This window comes from Amblyomma mixtum, chromosome 10, assembly GCF_055824585.1.
Source record: "Amblyomma mixtum isolate Tamu chromosome 10, ASM5582458v1, whole genome shotgun sequence".
Taxonomy (NCBI): Eukaryota; Metazoa; Arthropoda; class Arachnida; order Ixodida; family Ixodidae; genus Amblyomma; species Amblyomma mixtum.
The window spans coordinates 44,774,185-44,792,323 of record NC_143021.1 but is presented as its reverse complement, the minus strand read 5'-3'; the positions used below and the strand labels follow the sequence as shown (position 1 = coordinate 44,792,323).

The 18,139-nt window shown below is 44.1% G+C and overlaps 1 long non-coding RNA gene across 1 annotated transcript in view; it reads right to left on the bottom strand.

Annotated features, from left to right (window-relative positions):
* Nucleotides 1-14,644, bottom strand: part of LOC149325678 (uncharacterized) — a 60,291-nt gene extending 45,647 nt beyond the window's left edge. Inside the window, exon 1 of the long non-coding RNA XR_016285995.1 lies at nt 13,492-14,644. This is a non-coding gene — a long non-coding RNA (uncharacterized LOC149325678). The remainder of the gene's footprint in view (nt 1-13,491) is intronic.
* Nucleotides 14,645-18,139: the final 3,495 nt, after the last annotated feature.

The window sequence follows — 18,139 nt, the reverse complement described above, 5'->3', positions numbered from 1 at the left end:
TGCGTGTTTCTGATAAGGTTTGTTCTTCTGGTTTATTTTCCTCATCAACTCTCGTGTAATCCATGGGTTCCGAGCCTTTCTAGGAAGCTTAAGAGGGATACAATCAGCATATATTGCTTGGAATCTGGCTAAAAATGTTTCATATGCTTATCTAAAATGTCTGTCCAATCAGTCAGTCTGTCTAATCATTTCCTTGAAATATTCTAATGCTTGTGTCTGTCTCTTTGCACCGTGAGAACAAAAATATGGGGAGGCGGTCACTAATGTCGCAGGTTAGAGCTCCCAACTTTACAGTTTTGTCAGATGAGTTTGTAATGAAGAAGTAATGATGACGATGCAGTGACTCATGTTGGTACTAAAATGACATTACAAAAGCCATTGCACTCGAGTAGTGATCGAAATACTGTGCCTTGGGTAGATGTGCCAGATATGTCTTCCCCACTGAAAAAGTGAAGCTGCACAGACTTTTTTTCTTGGTGTGAACCTTGTTGCTATTAGCATTTAATGCCGCGACTGAAGAACAAACAAGTATTCTGCAGGAGACATCAAATAACTTGCTTGACATTCAGAGCAAGGCTTGAATTGTTTTTTTAAGCTCTTCGAGGTGGGTGGTGCGACCTTTGCTAGCAGGGGAGCCAGTGTGGCTTGAGAAAGAGGAGGCAGGGCTGGGCAGCTCAAAGATGGTGCAGCATGGGTCCTTTTAATAAATGATGTGTCCAGGGAGACCCCCTCCTGAGATGGGCTATAATTAGGGGTTGGACTTTTTGGTTTTTATTTGTTGAAAAGATGGTTGTTTCAAAATGCTAGGTTCGTTTTTTTTCTGTGATTCCGACAACGAAATAATGGCTTTTTTCAATGATTTAATGTAGCAGTTATGTCTGGTCAAAAGTCACTTAAAGTCTATGTTGGTGTTTTTGTGATCCTGAACAGTTTGTCTACCAGTACTTAATGGGACCCTGAAATGATGTTGATGAGCATAAACAGATGTGTAGAGGTGGTCTTGAATTTGAAAGCTGTGCAGAGATCCTATAATTTAGAAACGGTTTTTAAAAATCGCTCCTCACAGCAGCTTGCAACCGACTGGGGCAACCCGCCCCACTCTGCGTACCCTACCCTGATGATGTCAGTGGGCAGAACGGCCAGCCTGCTCACGCTTCGTCCGTTTTTCCTCTGCATCGATGCTGCGTCAGCCAATGTTTATAGCGTGAACAGCGTTAGTGTGCACTGCACGATGGGATTCCACCGTCGGTCTCCACAGTGCTCCACAGGTCTCCACAGAGCACGCATGTCGTGCTCGTCCCAGCTGAACGTGGGGCACCGCACGAGTGCATAGAAAACTCTACGAATGCTGTGAGCCAAAGGTACCATATTTTCCTTCCTCCATACTTGCGCTGGACTTGCCAATTTGGAGAAAATAGCTGCATACTGAAAATGGCCGCTTCCTGAAATCTGATTGGCTGGAACAGTGTCACGTGAAACACATGATACACACACATTGTGGAGTGATGCTATGTTGATGTTTCATTACAAATACAATGTGCCGCCATTGGTGAAAATAGCTGTAATTCGCCGCCATAATTTTGCCCGCTGCAAGGTACCTGAATCATGCGAACGAGTTAATGAAACGCTGGTCTCCGCAGTTTAACAGATATTTATTTCAAGCCAAAACTACTTATGAAAGTCTTGTTTCGATTGCACAATGTGATGAAAAGGCATCATAAGGGCACATCTGAAATAGGCAACGCTTCAGAGCTTTGATGGAGAAGACCTGTGAAGCCGCATTAACTGCTCTCCTGTTGCAAAGCCTTCGCTCGCAGTGAGTAGCACGGCAATGGCGTTTTGCTCTTCGTTCCATTTATGCATCGTTTTGTTGAACCCTAGAAGTCGGAAACGTGAGCGACATTCGAGATCACCGCGATGCTTTCAAGTTGTCTGATCAGACAGCTCATCTGTACAATCAGCTGCCGAGGCATATGGCTGTGCTATGATGCATGGCGGCGAGAGGCAGTGCCGAACTGTCGAGCTCTGAGATGCGATCGCCAGCAGTGAACGTTGCTGAACAGATGGGCTTTGCGCGCATGATGAGTGGATGACACGAGAGGTGTTCGCGTGGCCAAGCAACAAACTTCATGCATGCTTTAGAAAGAGGACACTCCATGTGTCGATGGAACTGTACGAACAGGCCTGGGGTGCGGCCTCATCTCGGTGAGTAGAACTGACAACGGGCTTCCTCACCAGAGCAGGATTTGGCCACCCTGGTGTAGTACTTGGCCGCAACCTGCTATGAACAACCCAATTAACCCTCGGCTCTCAGTCCCCAGTGGCTGCGGAGCAGCTGGCCGGGGTGGCGGTCAGACCTGTGACGGAGCAGAGGGAGCTAAGAATCATTGGCTCCGGACAGGCCACCATTGGAAACTGAACCTGGCAACGTTTAACTCAAGAAACTTCTCCAGTGGGGCTAGTCTAGCAGTGGTGTTGGAGGAATTAGCCGGTATTAAATGGCATGTCATAGGGCTTAGTGAGGTTAGGAGGACAGATGAGGCATGTACAGTACTAAAGGGCGGGCACATACTCTGCTATCATGGATTAGCAGACAGACGAGAACTAGGCGTGGGATTCCTCATAAATCAGAATATAGCTGGCAACATAGAGGAGTTTTATAGTATTAATGAGAGGGTGGCAGGAATCGTAATTACGCTTAATGAGAGGTATAAGCTGAAGGTGGTGCAGGCCTACGCGCATACTTCAAGCCGTGATGACCAGATCATTGAAACCTATGAAGACATCGAATCGGCGTTGACCAAAGTAAAATCACAGTACACTGTACTGATGGGCGACTTTAATGCAAAGGTAGGCGAGAAGCAAGCTGGAGACCAGGCGGTAGGTGACTATGGCATAGCTTCTAGGAATAGCAGGGGAGAGTTATTAGTAGAGTTCGCTGATAGAAATAATTTACGGATCATGAATACCCTCTTCCGCAAAGGAGCCAACAGGAAGCGGACGTGGAAGAGCCCTAATGGTGAGACTAAAAATGAAATAGACTTCATACTGTGCGCTTACCCTGGCAATGTAGAGGATGTGGAGGTCCTCCGAAAGGTCCGTTGTAGCGACCACAGGATGGTAAGATCTCGAATTAGCTTATATTTGAAAAGGGAACGGAGGAAATTAGTGAAGCGGAAGTCTATTAACAAGTTAGCATTGAGAGGGAGAGTAGAGGAATTCAGGATTTTGCTGCAGAACAGATTTTCCACTTTAACTGAAGACGACGACCGTAATGTTGAAACATCAACGATAATCTCACAGCTATCATTATTTAGTGCGCTGTGGAAGTAGGCGGTTGGATGGTTCAACAGGATACCAGGAAGCTATCTCAGGAGACTAAAGATCTGATTAAGAAACGGCAAAGCATGAGGACGTCTAACTCCACAGACAGGATAGAACTCATAGAGCTGTCGAAGTTAAAAAATAAGCGCAAGTTAGCTGACATCAGGAAGTTTAACATGCAGAAAATCGAGCATGCTCTAAAGAGCGGAGGTAGCCTAAAAGCAATGAAGAGAAAACTAGGCATAGGTAAAAACCAGATGTATGTGATAAGAGACAAAGAGGGCAGTGTCATTAGCAATATGGATAAGATGGACAAATCTATACAGTAGCGAATGTAATCAAGTTACGGAGAGAGGCAGTCGAGCACAGCAATGGGACATCCCGCCAGTAACAAAGGATGAAGTAAAGAAAACCTTAGGAGCAACGCAGAAGGGGAAAGCAGCTGGTGAAGATCAGATAACAGCAGATCTGTTGAAGGATGGAGGAGAGATTGTGCTCGAAAAAGTATACGCAATGCTCTGTATATGCAATGCCTTGTGACCTCGAGCGTACTTAGAGCTTGGAACAATGATAACATTATCTTAATTCACAAGAAAGGAGACGTCAAGGACTTGAAGAATTACAGACCGATCAGCTTATTGTATGTTGCCTACAAGGTATTTACTAAGGTAATTGCTAATAGGGTCAGGACATCCTGGGACTTCAATTAACTAAATGATCAGGCAGGCTTTCGTAAAGGATACTCGACAACAGAGCATATTCACGCTGTTAATCAGGTGATAGAGAAATGCGCAGAATATAACCAGGCCCTATATATAGCGTTTATTGATTACGAGAAAGCATTCCACTCAGTAGAAACCTCAGCAGTCATGCAGGCATTGCGGAATCAGGGTGTAGAAGAGTGCTATGTGAAAATATTGGAAGATATTTATAACGATTGCACAGCTACTATAGTTCTCCATAAAGTCAGCAATAAAATTCCAATACGGAAAGGTGTCAGGCAGGGAGACACGATATCTCGCCAATGCTCTTCACTGCCTGCTTACAGGAGGTATTCCGGGGCCTAAAATGGGAAGAGTTGGGGATAAGAGTTAATGGAGAATACCTAAGTAATTTGCAATTCGCTGATGACATTGCCTTGCTTAGCCACTCAGGACATGAACTGCAAAGCATGATCAATGAATTAGAGAGGCAGAGCAGAACGGTGGGGCTAAAGATTAACATGCAGAAAACCAAAGTAATGTTCAAAAGGGAATAGCAGTTTGCAATTGGTAGCTGGAAGTAGTAAGAGAATATGTCTATTTAGGGCAGGTAGTGACAGCTGATCCGGATGATGAGAGGGAAATAACTAGAAGAATAAAAATGGGATGGAGCGCATATGGCAGGTTCTCTCAGATCATGAACGCCAGTTTACCGATACCCCTCACGAGAAAAGTATACAACAGCTGTATCTTACCAGTACTCACCTATGGGGCAGAAACATGGAGGCTAACAAAGAGGGTTCAGCTTAAGTTAAGGACAACGCAGCGAGCTATGGAAAGGAAAATGATAGGTATAACGTTAAGAGATCGGAAGCGGGCGGAGTGGGTGACAGAACTAACGCACGTTAATGATATCCTAGTTGAAATCAAGAGGAAGAAGTGGGCTTGGGCAGTGCATGTAATGCGATTTCAAGATAACCGCTGGTCCTTAAGGGTAACAGAGTGGATTCCAAGAAAAGGCAAGCGTAGCAGGGGGCGGCAGTAAGTTAGGTGGGCAGATGAGATTAAGAAATTTGCAGGAATACGGTGGCCGCAAGTGGCGAAGGACAGGGTTAATTGGAGAGACATGGGAGAGGCCTTTGCCTTGCAGTGGGCGTAGTCAGGCTGATGATGACTCTTCATTCTCCTGTACTGCCCACATGGAAATAATCAAACTGGTGAGAACGTGCTTAGTGTGTTGAGGCAGGCATGAAGGGATAACATGCTTACCTGGAGTAAGATTGCATAGAGCTAGTTATATCAGATTGCATTTATATAGGTAGAGTTGATTGAGCAAGGAAGGACAATGTATATAGAACCGCATATGAAAATATGTAAATTAATCATGTCTGTACTTTTCAGATGACAGCGGAGGTAGGTGCAGGTGACGTGCAGCTTTTTCCGTGGCTTTGGTTTGACTTGCTGACCACAATGTAATTTTAGCCTTATTTAGATGGGTGCAAAATGTGAAAGGATGCATATACTAAAAGACTTGAGGTAGCATAAATAATTAAACTTGTGCCCTTCGCTGCAGTCTATTTTGTAGTATTTTTCTTTACTTCAATCAATCAATCAACTTTATTCAGCATTTTTTGTCCTGAACAACAGAAAAGAAATGCTAGGGTAGGAGCAAAAAGCTACAAACTCAGTAGCTTGACGGGGCTCCCACCCCCCCCTAATTGACAAGGCCAACAGACTGTCACGGTATTACACACACACACGCACACACACACACACACACACACATGCAGGACTTAGAACCAGCGAGAAAAAACATGCAAAGGAATGTACAGTACGACAGGTGCTATATCTGAAATAGTTTTGATGTGAGAAATGAACATGTATCTGTGTTAAATCGTCGCAGACTATTTATACATATTAAGATTACAATTCAACGCACAGAAAATGAAAACTTATCTAGCAGGAAAACAAAAATATCACGTCAGCAGCTCCAAAGGGTCAAATACAATCGGGTGCACACAAGTTCACATAATAGAAGCAGGAAAATAGACGATGATAAAAAGATACAATACAGCCACAGTACAAAAGCAGTTTGTGTCGGAAAAACATAATTAAACCCATATGTCTTCAATAATAAGGTATTTCTGCCACTTGTATTTGCTAAGGTTATGTATATCTATATTTTTATTTTGTAGGAAATTCAAATATGTAGGCTGTGGTACTGCAGCATGTGCCGACCCTGATTAGTGCGGGAAGAGGGTATAGACCAGTATTCTCTGTTTCTGAATATGTAGGGCACTTCTAAAGGTCGATGTAAATTACATAAGTTGAGGAAGGCTTCGTTGTTAGTTTGAACACTATGTTTGTACTTCATAACAAGGTTAAGTTTATGTATGTGGTGTATGGGGAGCACATTAAACAAAGCAAAAAGTTCTCTTGTATGGGTGTCATATGTGGCATTTGCCACATGACGAATTGCTTTCTTTTGTAATAGCATCAATTTGGTAAGGTTGGATTGAGTTGTGTCCGTCCATACAAGACTGCAGTAGTTAATATGGGGAGCAAAAATTGAATTATAAAGGATTAACCTAATTTTAGTCGTAAGCATCGTTCTCAACTTACACAGTACGCCACAAGCTCTTGCCAGGTTTCCCGCCACGCGTTCCACGTGGGCATTCCAATTTAGATGTTGATTGAACGTCACACCCAATGTTTTTATTTCTTTAACGACTTTTATTTGTTCGGAACCAAGTTTTATGTCGATATCCCGACTAATAACCTTCTGTACAGGAGTAAATAATATGGCTCTTGTTTTAGCAACATTAATTTGTAAACTATTTATTTGAGTCCATTGAGAGAATTTTTCAAGTGTAACATTTGCAAAATCAGTAAGTTCTTCAATACTGGCTGACTGGAAAAAAATGCTTGTGCCGTCTGCATAAATGATGTAAGATGCAAGTGTGCTGGTGTTTACTATATCATTCATGTAAATATTAAATAAAACCAGTCCGAGTATACTGCCTTGCGGCACACCTGAAGTGACATTTAATAGGGTAGAGTGAGCTTTGTTAATCACGACGCATTGCTTACGGTGGTTTAAATATGACTTGAGAAGGTTACCAGAAACTCCTCGAAACCCATAATGTTCTAACTTTGTAGATAAAATTTTGTGGTCAATTCTGTCGAATGCTTTCGAGAAATCGATCAGAATACCTAGGGTCATTTTGTTATTTTCAAACCCTCTAAGTATTAATTCCTTCTGCGTCAACAAAGCTAATTCAGTGGACATACCTCGACGGAACACGAATTGCTGTGGAGATAAAAGCTTGCGCTTATCACAAAAACTGGTGATTCGCTTGCATCTTATTTTTTCTAGACCTTTGGAAAAAACGGGTAACACTGAGATCGGTCGATAATTTGAAAAGTTATTTTGATCGCCTGATTTATATATCACTCCTACGCTTGCACACTGCATAATATCTGGAAAGGTACCAGTATGTAAACACGTATTGTAAATGTGACAAAGAGCTGGAGTCAGCAGGTCTAAGAGGTATTTAACGGGTTTAATTTCAAGATCATCAATGTCCCAGGCTTTACTATTCTTTAAGGACATAAAAGTAGAGTAAATTTCTTCATCAGTAGTCGGTTCAAAAAAGGCAGATTTAGGATTGGGTGCACCTAAATATTTTTTAATTTCAGCGCTGTCTTGTATAAGTGTTCCCGAGGAAAGATTTGTAAAGTATTTGTTAAACTCGCCCGCTAGGTCCTTCCCTTCTAGTGTTTTAGCATTTACTGTTAGTTGAAGTACTTAATTGTTGCGTGTGCCAGTATTCAATATTTTGTTAAGTTCGCGCCATAGAACATCGGTCTGACTAGTTGAATTGTTAAATAAGTTTTCAAAATACGCATTTTTTGTTTTACGCAAAGTGGTTGTGACAGAATTTCTGTATTTTTTGAAAGCTGAGAGATCATCTAAGCTCCTTGTCTTCACGAACTTTGCGTACAGTTGTTCCTTTCTCTTAATCATTTTAAAGCACTCATCTGTCATCCAAGGCTTGCGTAACTTTTTAGATTTGTTTACAGTTTTCAGCCTAAAACATGTATGATAGCATGACTTAAATAATGAGAGAAATATTTCATATGCTTGCTGAGCAGTTTTGCTCGCAAAAACCGGACTCCAGTTTAGACTGCTTATTTCATTCCTAAACACCTCTAGGGTCCTGGAACTTATATCTCTGACAGTGTACGAATCGGAGTGGCTAATCTTTCTCTTAAGAAATGTATTACATTTGTAGATCATGTATATAGGAAAGTGATCACTTAGTCCCATGATTATTCGGCCCGACTTAACACAGTCACTCATATTATTAGTCACAAATAAATCTAAAAGGCTCTCTGAATGATCAGTGATTCGTGTTGGCTCTGTTATGACATTGCCACAAGATAAAGAAGTAAGCAAAGTTTGAAATTCATGCGAGGCAGCAGTGTTACCCAACAGATTAATGTTACAGTCACCACCTATAATGATTTGCAGCTTATTTATAATTGTGAAACTCAAGAGCGTTTCTAAAAACTTAAAAAAGCGGTTTATGTTCCCATTAGGTGGTCGGTAAATGACAGCAAACAACTTATTTTCACTTTGAGTCGTTATAACCTCGTAATGAGCATTAACTTCAGAAAAGTCTGGCTGTACAGCACATGCAAACTGTTTTGATACCAGCTGTAGTACACCGCCACCACATCAGTGCTTTAGAAAAAAACTCTCATATCCCGGGAGATTCAAAACATCAGCTGTAGAAGAATACCACGTTTCGGTAACCATAATAACTTGAAACGGAATTCGGCAAGAAACATAACCAGTTCGTCGTTTTTCTTTCGCGCACTTTGGGCGTTGCAATGCAGAACACTGATATAACTGTTTCAATAACAGATCGATATAACTCGATCTGTTTTCAAAAGAAAACAGATCGTTCCTGACAACTTGTCAACAGAGACTGCAGACCAGTTTAATCAGTTCTTCTCAACCTACGTTCAGAACAGTGCGCAACCTACTTCCTTAGCTTCAGTGACATCCGGCATACCTCGATGTATTAATAATGAATTCAGTTTCTCGAACATTACTAGCTATGAAGTTGCAAGTGTTGTGGCGAACATGCCCACTAATAAAGCGGCCGGGCAAGACGGCATAATGGCTAAGGTTTGAAGGTTTGAAGGTTTATTTATTTCCGCAACTGGGTGTTGCGAGGACAGCCAGGGAAAAAGCTGTATAGATAGCTTGAGAGGTCCTGGCTTCCTCTTACAGTGCAGCATTGACGGTGGCGGAGTACGACATCAAACAAAATGTAAGTAAAGTATGTTCGGTACAGAGAATGAGACATGTACGTTCAATACGTAGTACATTGTGCTTATAAAAGAAAGAAGAACTACATTAGATCAAAGAGCCTATAAAGGCAAACACAGGGAGGAGAAAATAAATGACAGCAAAATTGACAGGTGCACTCAAAGTGGTAATAGGAAGAAAAAAAACTACATGAACATTTGGGGCAATTCTTTCAGAGAAATATTGGATAGGTCAAGATTCTTGTGGCAGTACAACTGGTTCAGAAGTGTCGGTAAGGTATGCTGCAACATTTGCTTGCCATAGTTTGTGCGGCATTTCTTAACATTCCAAGGTTCTGCTGCTAGGGTATCATACACAGTTCTGCTTTGCTCTAGCCCAGCCAGTGTAAGTAAGGAGTCATCATTTTTCATTATGGCGAGTTTATATTTATAGCACAGCCTATAGTTATAGATGGACTTCATTGGTATGACGTTGTGTCGATGGAAAAGGCTCGCTGTGTGGAAGAAATATGGCACTTTACATGCAATGCGTATAATTCGTTTTTGTAACACTGTGAGTTTGTTAATATTTTGAGCTGTTGTTGTTGCCCACACCATACATCCGTAGTTGGCTACAGAAGAGAACAAAGAGTGGTAAAGTAACATGCTGACTGACATAGGAAAATTAAAGCAATTGCGGCGCATGATACCAACTGTTCTGGAAAGTTTCTGAACTACGTAATTAATATGGTCATTCCATGACATATCTGCTGCAAAGTAAACGCCCAGAGTTTTCACAGACTGCACAAACTCTATTCTGGTATTGTTTAATTCAATTAGAGGTAGTTCAATGTGTTTGTGACGTGGGTGAAACATGACTGCTGCCATTTTACTAACGTTAATTCTTAAGTGATTATCAACCGTCCAAGTATTTATTGCTTTTAAGGTTTTATTAGCTCGATTTGCAAGATCAGCAGTTGAAGTACCCGAAAAAAACAGACTAGTGTCATCTGCGTAAATTATATACTCAGCAGTGCTATCAATGCGGACAATATCATTGACATAAAGAACAAAAAGAAACGGACCCAAAATGCTCCCTTGCGGAACGCCAGAAGCTACCGCTTTCAAATGGGAGCATTCACCGGCAATACTGACAAACTGAGACCTATGTCGCAAGTATGAAGAAATCAGCATATGGGCTATGCCCCTAATACCGTAGTGATCTAATTTTTTAAGCAGCACAGAGTGATTAACAAGGTCAAACGCCTTTGAAAAATCTAAAAATAATCCAAGTACCATGTTTTTTGACTCAAAATGTTTTAGTATGAATTCTTTCTGAGCAAGGAGAGCTAACTCAGTCGATCTGTTTTTACGAAAGCCATATTGAGCGTTAGTGATAATGTTATATCTTTCAGTGAAGCAGGATAGTCGTTTAAGAATAACTTTTTCGAGGCCTTTAGAAAATACAGGTAAGATTGATATCGGGCGATAGTTTGCCATTTCATTTTTGTTTCCTTTTTTATACACTACTGTCACTTTTGCCCTTTGCATAAGACGCGGAAAAACTCCGGAAACCAAGGAGAGGTTGAAGATATGGGCGAGGCAAGGTGCAAGAATGTCGATGGTAAATTTTATGGGCTGTATCTGGAAACCTGACGCGTCTGTAGCTTTACTATTATTAAGTGATAAAAATTCTGTAATTACTTCATTTACTGTAACAGGTGTTAAAAATATTGTTTTACCATTACGGGCACTCATATAGGACAGATTTACGTCGCCGCTTGATGTGTCAGCAAAGGAAAGAAAGTAGTCATTAAAGGCATCTGCTAGATCAGCACCTTTTAGTTCAATCCCTTCATGAATAATTTTTGTGGTCGGTTCGGAAGCATTAGCGAAGATAGATTTTAAAACCTTCCAAACTTTTTGAGATTGTCCAGCAGTTGAATTAAAGCGGTTATAAAGATATTGCTTTTTAGCGACGCGAAGTTGCTTTGTGACGAAATTCCTAAATTTTTTGAATGTTTTCAGCTCTTCAGGGCACCTACTTTGCAAAAACAGTCTATAAAGTTTATCTCGTTTTTTTATCAACTGCAACATGTCCTTGTCGACCCATGGTTTCTTACTTTTCTTTGATTGGTAGAATTTCTTCAGTGGAAAGGAAGCATTATAAATGGCAGTGAATATCTCTAAAAATTTTTCGTAAGCTTCATCAGGGTCGCTTTCCTCAAGAACATGTTCCCAGTTAACAATAGATAAGCGTTCCTTAAACTCGCATAACGTGTGATCATTTATAACTCGATAAAAAGATGTTTGGTCTGGTTGTCGTTGAGAATTCAGAGTGAGATTGACAGATATGAATATTGGCATGTGATCACTTAGAGCATAAGCGATGGTGCCAGATTTCAAGCTTTTTTGAAGTTTGTTATGAACAGATCTAAAAGTGTTTCTGATTCTGTCGTAATCCGTGTAGGTGACATGATGACGTTTTCACAGGAGTGAACGTTAAGTAAAGTATTGAACTCGACTGTTGTGTTATTGTTGGCCAGCATGTCAATGTTAAAATCGCCACCTAAAATTAACTGATATTGGTTGATGTTAACAAATTCTAGGAATGAATCAAGAAATAAAAAGAGCTCAGCAGAACTGCTACCCGGTGGACAATAGCAGACACAAAATATCCTTGCGCCAGACTTGACTGCCAGGACTTCGTAATGGGGTGTAATACAACAAAATTCAGGCAGCATTTCTGATTCCATAAGATTTGAAACTAACATTGAAACACCACCTCCCCTTCTTATGGATCGGTTCAAATAGAAACACTTGTACGTCGGAATCACATAGACGTCACCTTCACAAGTAAACCACGTTTCTGAAAACATAACAACATTGAAACGAGCTTCCACTTCGCTGAAAAAACAGTCAAGTTCTTCTTGCTTATTTCGACCAGATCTGAGATTAACATGAATACAAGAGCAACAATGAGGATTATCAGGCTTAATGGAACTACTGAGGTCAGAAAGATCAACAAGATTAGTATAAAGAGACATCAAAAAAAGAGTGCCGCGTGTTACCGCAAATTACTGGCTATTATAGCTGGTGCAAATCTGCTGCACAATGGATGACAATCGCGGGATCATGTTGTTTCCTTCTAACGAACACTCTCCCATTCCGGTGCCAAGCGTACTGGTAGTCGTTTTCACCTGCCCAAGCCTTTGCATAGCGCAAGAGCTCACGGCTTTGACGCGTCATGTTTTCGCTGACTGAAACATCTGACTGAACATCTCTTAAAACTGTCCGCTTCTGAAACCACACGTCACGAGTTGAGAGCTTTGAAAACCATACAATGATCCCGGGCACCTTTCCTGGCTTTGAAGGAAGTCTGTGCACAACATCAACATCATTCAAACTGAGCTCTGGCAAATTCACAGATCTTGCTACGTCATTTACCTTTTCCATCAGATTCTCATCATTTGTCACCGGTATGCCGTGCACCTCAAGGTTCAGCTTTCTGTTTCGCCACTCAAGGTCGTTTACAGTCATTTTCAACGACTCAACATCATCAGCGTCGACTCTGGTTTCAAGTGCACTAACACGTTTCTTTAAGGTACAGATCTCTTTCTCGTGTTTTACCTGTTGCTCAAGTATATCATCGTATTTTTTTGACATTAGTTCAATAGACTTCTTCACTTCATCGACTTGGTCAGGCAGGCCAGCAAGAGCATCAAGTTTTTGACATATGCCGGCTAAACAGCTAGCAAGGTCAGGTTGCGTGCTGGGTGTGTCAGAGCTTCCTGCGTTTGTTTTACGACAGTCTGGACATCGCCACGCTTTGCGACCTTTCTCGCCTTTTCCCTTATATGTTGACGCAGAAACACCAGAGCAATTGCCGAGATGGTAGGTGTACTCACATTCGGCGCACTTGAGGGCGAGTCCGTCACTTGGAAGACATTTGTCGCAAGAAGGACATGTCTCCGGCATGTTAGCCTTGGTATAGCTTGTGCAACATACAGGTTTAAAATCGAGAAATCTTTCTCCTAACACTACAACCGAGAGCACGGTAGGAAACAAGGCGGCAGCGAGCAACACGGCAGCAGCAGCGGTGGTGAAAGAAAAAAATGGCAAGTAGAAAAGTAGGTTTTTTACCAACCTGTAAGACGAAAACAAAGCAGATAAGGGGGCGTCCGATCACCACCGTCGCTGCTGCTCGTGTGACCCGTTTACAGCTTGGCCGAAGAAGCGCGGTGGCGCAGAAGTCTGTGACGTCACACTTAGAGCTGTCTTGAGGCCAGCGCGCAGCAGGGTTCGTCGCTGAAATCTGCAGATGCAAGTAATTCACGGGAGCTGAGCGTCGGTAGGCACACTGGAATGTCCGCCTTCAGGACAGAACAAGGCAGCGCACTGTAGCAGCAGGCAGTCAGGGGTAACCCACCTGTAAGACGAAAACAAAGCAGATAAGGGGGCGTCCGATCACCACCGTCGCTGCTGCTCGTGTGACCCGTTTACAGCTTGGCCGAAGAAGCGCGGTGGCGCAGAAGTCTGTGACGTCACACTTAGAGCTGTCTTGAGGCCAGCGCAGCAGGGTTCGTCGCTGAAATCTGCAGATGCAAGTAATTCACGGGAGCTGAGCGTCGGTAGGCACACTGGAATGTCCGCCTTCAGGACAGAACAAGGCAGCGCACTGTAGCAGCAGGCAGTCAGGGGTAACCCACCTGTAAGACGAAAACAAAGGAGATAAGGGGGCGTCCGATCACCACCGTCGCTGCTGCTCGTGTGACCCGTTTACAGCTTGGCCGAAGAAGCGCGGTGGCGCAGAAGTCTGTGACGTCACACTTAGAGCTGTCTTGAGGCCAGCGCAGCAGGGTTCGTCGCTGAAATCTGCAGATGCAAGTAATTCACGGGAGCTGAGCGTCGGTAGGCACACTGGAATGTCCGCCTTCAGGACAGAACAAGGCAGCGCACTGTAGCAGCAGGCAGTCAGGGGTAACCCACCTGTAAGACGAAAACAAAGGAGATAAGGGGGCGTCCGATCACCACCGTCGCTGCTGCTCGTGTGACCCGTTTACAGCTTGGCCGAAGAAGCGCGGTGGCGCAGAAGTCTGTGACGTCACACTTAGAGCTGTCTTGAGGCCAGCGCAGCAGGGTTCGTCGCTGAAATCTGCAGATGCAAGTAATTCACGGGAGCTGAGCGTCGGTAGGCACACTGGAATGTCCGCCTTCAGGACAGAACAAGGCAGCGCACTGTAGCAGCAGGCAGTCAGGGGTAACCCACCTGTAAGACGAAAACAAAGGAGATAAGGGGGCGTCCGATCACCACCGTCGCTGCTGCTCGTGTCATCAAGGACAACATTGATTTGTTTTGTGTTCCTTTGTGCAGAATATTCAATCACGCGATACACTCTAGCTTATACCCCGATACTTTAAAAGTTGCAAAAGTTGTTCCGATATTTAAAACTGGTGACCCTAACAACCCGTCTAGTTACAGGCCAATATCTGTACTGAGTGTCGTCAATACCATTTTTGAAAAATTAATTGCTTTCCAACTGAAAACCTTTCTTGATGCTAATCATATTATTTGTCCTCAGCAACACGGATTTGTTTATAACAGGTCCACGTCCACGGCTGTAGTTGCTCTATCACAGCTTATCCTATCTGCTCTTCATAACCATAATGTTGCTGTAAGCGTATTTATAGACATCAAAAAAGCTTTCGACACAGTCTCACACTCCATTCTTTTCATGAAACTGGAAGCATATGGTGTGCGTAGCGGGGCACTTGAATTCTTTAAAAGTTATCTTTCTTCACAACAGCAGCAAGTTGTTCTCAAACAGTTCAAGTCTGCATACCAAACTGTTATGTGTGGTGTACCCCAGGGGTCAGTTCTGGTACCGCTTTTATTTTCACTCTTTATTAATGACCTCCCCAATGCAATACAGTGTTCTCAAATTTTGATGTATGCGGATGACACTGCACTTATCTTTACTGGCAACTCACTTGAGTCAATAGAAAATCCTATTAACAATGAACTCCAACACATCTCGACCTGGTTTCGTAATAATCATCTAACTTTAAACACTGAGTGAGTGAAAAACATTTATTGCTCAAAAATCAGGTTTTAGCGGTGGGCCGATGTCGTCATGTCTTCGGCCTCTTCACAAGGTCGGCGCCCCTATTCCAGGGCACCGCTGAGTCTTGCTGCTTCGCAGGCGTGCTGCACCAGTGCCCTTTGGGCCGTGAGCTCGCTGCTGGTCAGCAGGCCCTCCCATTGTTCCGCATTCGGGTCATTTAGCTTGTGAAATGCTCTGTTACGTTCGCATTCCCATGTGATGTGATATAGCGTGGGGGTTGCTCCGCACCACGGACATGTGTCCCTGTATTGTGTAGGGAACATTTTATGTAGTATGTATAAATTGTGGAAAGTCCCTGCTTGCAGTCTCCGCCAGCAGACCGCCTCGTGCTGTGTTAATGATGTGTGGGGTGGTGGGTATTTGAATCTCCGCCCTCTGTAGTAGTTTAATATTTCTGCATACGTTGGTTCCACCGTCATGGGGTCCTCCAGGGTTTCTGACTGCCCTGCTCGGCTCATGATCTCGCGAACTAGGCTGTCTACCCTCGAGTTACCCTCTATCCCGGTGTGTGCCGGTATCCAGAAAATCCTGTGTCTTAAGGTCTTATTTGGAAGCTTTGCTTCGAGGAGGATGCTCAGCGCTTCCTTGCTTATTTTGCCCTGTATGTAGTTCCTGCATGCTGCTTTGGAGTCTGTTAGGATTATCAAAGACTTGTTCCTACGGTAACCTTCGGCCGCCGCTAGAGCTACGGCAGCTTCCTCCCCCTCCGTTACCGTACAGTTTCTTAATGTCGCACTGCTAATTGGTTCCCCCATGTAATCTACCACTGCTGCCGCGACTCGGAACTTTCTGGTCCTGTGGTCCCATGGATAGAGGGCCGCGTCTGTGTATACTGTGTTTTCCATTGTGGCTAGGTTCCGCTTCACATAGTCTGCCCTGGCCTGCCTTCTAGCGGCATGGAGGTTGCGATCCATGTTTCTCGGCAGAGGGCTGATGTCCAGTGTCTGGCGGACCTCGTCTGGAATGCTAGCTAGCTGTTCTATCTGCGATCCCTTCTACATTGTGCCCTAATCTCTTTAGGAGCTTGCGGCCGGTGGCTGTCTGCTGGAGCCTGGCTATTTGCGCACTTAGCTGGGCTTCCGTTAGTTCTTCGAATGTGTTGTTTAGGCCCATTTGTAGCAGCTTTTCATTTGATGTGTTTCTTGGCAGGTGGAGTGCCGTCTTGTACGCCATTCTTAGCAGCGCCTCCGTCTGTTCTTTGTCTTTCTTGGTCATGCGGTGGTATGGCAACGAGTACGTGACTCTGCTGACTATCAGGCTTCTGACGAGCTTGATCGTGTCGCTTTCTTTCATCCCGCTTCTGTTCTGTGATACCCTCTTTATCATGCGGCTTATTTGTTCTGTTGACTTCTTGAGTAGGCTATTGTGTAGGTACATCTCCTGCTTCCTTGGATCCACATGCCCAGGATGCGAATCATATCCCTTTCTGGTATATTTTGGCCTTCTAACTTTACTGTCAGTTCCTCCTTGGACCCTACCCTAAGAAGTTCCGACTTTTCCGTGGAGCAGGCTAGGCCCCTTTCCCTCACGTACTCTTCTACACACGTTGCTGCTTCTTGCAGTCTCTCTTCCTTTTGTCCTAGCGAGCCTCGATTCACCCAGACCGTAATGTCGTCTGCGTACATCGCGTGCTGGATGCCATCGATCTTGCTGAGTCTTCTGGCCAGTCCGATCATTGCAATGTTGAAAAGCACTGGTGAGATTACGGATCCTTGCGGCGTGCCCTTACGTGGGGTGGTAAAGGTGTCGCTTCGCAGGTCTCCCAATCCCACTGTCGCAGTGCGTTCTGACAGGAAGGATCTTACGTAGTCGTGGGTTCTTCTTCCGCAGTTGGCGTTGTTTAGGCCTTCCATAATTGCCTCGTGGCTAACATTGTCAAAGGCCCCTTTGATGTCCAGGGCCATGATAATGTTTTCGCCAGTTCTAGGTGCCGTGTCTATGATCTCTTCCTTGATCTGCAGCAGGACGTCTTGCGTCGCCAGGTTCGCCCGGAAGCCGAACATGCTGTGCGGGTACTGTTCATCTTCCAGGTATTGTTGAATTCGCCTGGTGACGATTCTCTCGTACAATTTGCCAAGGCACGACGTGAGGGAAATGGGTCTCAGGTTCTCAATCTGAAGCTTCTTGCCGGGTTTGGGTATCATAACCACGACAGCGTGCTTCCACTCCTTCGGCACCACTCCCTCTGCCCACAGCGTGTTGAGGTACGCCGTGAGCTGGTCAATCGCCTCGTCGCTGAGGTTGCGGATCAAGGCGTTCTTGATCTTGTCTGCGCCGGCTGCTGTATTTCTTGTTGTCGCGCTTATCGCCGCCTGGACTTCCTTTCTTGTGATCGGCCTGTCCATTGCGGGATTTTCTGCTCCTTGGTACTCCCCGTTGTAGCCCTGGGGGTTGTCCTTGCCGTAGCATTTGATGCGGACAGCTTCTAGCAGTTCTTCGTCCGATCCTTCGTACTGGTAGGCCAATTTCTGAATTGCCTTGCCACTTTCTGCTTTTATCTTGGTTGGGTCCATGAGGGCCTTGAGTATGCGCCACGTCTTGGCCGTGCTGAGCGTGCCGTTCAGTGAGCTGCTGAACTGCTGCCATCCCTGCCTGGCCAGTTGCGTCGCGTACTCCTCTGCCTTCATCGTGATTTCCGCAATCTTCTTTTTGAGTTTTCTGTTTAGCTTT